We start from the raw sequence: 2,417 nt of genomic DNA on the forward strand, positions 1-2,417 counted from the left end.
AATTCCCTTGGGGCACTTGAAGGCTGGGGCACTTAAGGGTCCGAAGGGGCATTTAGGAGTCGGGGAGGAAACTGGAGAGCACTTAGGGGTCAGAGGGGACACACAGGCGGCATTTTAGGGGCAGGTAGGGAACGGGGGAGGGGAGAAGTAGGGATCCGGGAGAGGGCACTTGAGGGTCGGGAGAGGGAAATTGGGGGTACTTAGGGAAGCCTGGGAGCAATTCCGGTTCGGGGGAGCACTGGGGACGGTGCTTAGGGGGCAATCCCGTCTCTGAGGGGGCTCTCAGGCGCCGCAATGCATGACGGGAACCACAGTCCGACTCTAAAGGGGCTCCACGGAGCCCCGGGGTGTCTCGGGAGTTGTAGTCCAGGAAGTGACGACACTGGCGCCGAGCCGGAGCACCACCCCCAGCATCCGTTCTCGGGTGTTGATTGGTTCAGAGCGAGGACGGGCGGACGCGGCGACCAATGGGAGACGGGGGGAGGACGGAGAAGTGTCGTCATTGGGAGATGGGGGCCGCAGGGCCCGAGGGGTTTTGGGAAATCAGGGGGACACTGGGGCCTCACATGATCCCCCTGGTGCAAGGGGACATCAGAAYCCCCTGGCACCAATTTGCCGTCAAGGTGAAGAAGCCAGGTGAGCCCCGCCTCCCGCGGGTTTGGGGGATTCTCCGCCCCGATACGCCCAGTAAACCCCCCAGCGCCACTGTAGGTTCCCCCGTCCCCAGACACAGCAAACTTGTCTTGGGGCCCCCAAAACACACACAGACCCGGGACTATTACAAACCCTCCCAGAGCCCCGGCAAACTCACTCCTGGACCCCCAAGACTTCCACGGACACCCCCAACAGCCCTAGTGTCTCCCCTCCAACCCCCACAGACCTCTTCCGGATCGCCTATACATGTCCAGTGCCTCCCCAAACACCTTTCCGCAACCTCAGAGGCCCACCGAACACCCCACAGACGGCCGGACTATTACAGACCCCACCCAGAGACCCAGGGCCCCCCCAAACTGCCTCCAACGACTTCCACATGCCCCATCCACAAAACCCCATAAACCTTTTGTGGATCGCCTATAGTCCCCCAGTGCCCCCCCAATCACCCACCCCGACCCCCTTCTGCAATCTCAGCGCCCCGCACCCCATACACAGAGCCCCACCAAACACCCCACAGATGCTCCCTAGCMCTAYACCAATGCCCTCTCGTGAGCCCCCAGAACCCCCCAAATGCACTTGRTGGCATACGGGGGGAGAGGGGATCGCGGGCAACTCCAAAGGTAGGAGAGGTAAGGGAGGGGATTTTAGGGGTCTCCCCACCTCTCTATACATGTCCAGTGGTGCAGTTTTGGAGTGTCATTACTGTATTAGCCCCACCCTGTTTTGGGGGCGCCCAGGTGGGGGCTCCAGCAGGGTCTCGATGGTCCTGGGGGGGAGGGGAAAGCAAAGGGGGGGTCAGGCGAGGAGTTGGGGAGGCACAGGGGCAGACCCCGAAAATATGGGGGTGGGGATGTCATACCGAGGGCGCCCCCTTATGGCCCGGCGCTGGCATCGCAGCATCCAGAGTCAGGAATCTCCCAGAGGGCCTGGAGGGGACCGGGCATCACAGGGGGTGGCACTTGCACAGGTGTTACCCCCAATCCCCCCAGCCTCACAAGTGACTTCCTAACCCAGAGTGCCCCCCCAACCCACAAGTGCCCCCTCAGCCCTGCACATGCCTCTCTGACTCACAGCTGCCGCCCCCAGCCCTACAAATGTGTCTCCAGCCCTACAAAGGTGCCTCGAGGCCCACAAGTGCCCCCCAGCTCCACAAATAACTTTCTGACCCACAAGAGCTCTCCCAGGCCCACAAGGGCCCCAAAGTATCCCACTGTGCAGGGATGCACAGTGGCTGCTGCAGATTGGCCACAGGGCCTCAGGGGAATCGCACGACTTCAGGTGTGGTGCCCTCTGCCAAGGTGTGGTGGGAGTCAGGTGACTGTGACTATAGTGCCCCCTGCAGGGTGTCCAGAGAGCTGCTCCTCTTTGGCCAGAAGGCTTTGTTGGAGTCATGTGCCCACCGAGGGGGCTCCTGCCAGGACGGTTCCTGGGATCCCGGCTGGGGTGAAGATGCGCCCTGGTGCAGGGGTTTGCACAAATGGCTGCTGACTGGGCATGGGGGCTTCACGGGGGTTACGTGTCTCCCAGGGCCGTGTCCCTTGCAGGGCCTCAGGGGGGTCATGTGGCACCCCCTGCAGGCCACCCTGGGAAGCAGCAGGGCCCRGCACAGCCCTGCCCACCAAGGGCGTGTCCAGCGCTGGCTCCTCCGCTCGGCACCGCCTCAAGCGCCATTGGACGAGGGGGTCATCGAGGATGGAGCTGGAGGGAGCGGAGCCAAGCAGAGGCTTCGCCCTCTCCGGCCCCTGGGAGCGGGGCCTGAGCAG

The sequence above is a fragment of the Malurus melanocephalus genome, unplaced genomic scaffold (genome assembly GCF_030028575.1).
Source record: "Malurus melanocephalus ecotype Western Australia unplaced genomic scaffold, MMel_1.1 scaffold_1559, whole genome shotgun sequence".
NCBI lineage: Eukaryota > Metazoa > Chordata > Aves > Passeriformes > Maluridae > Malurus > Malurus melanocephalus.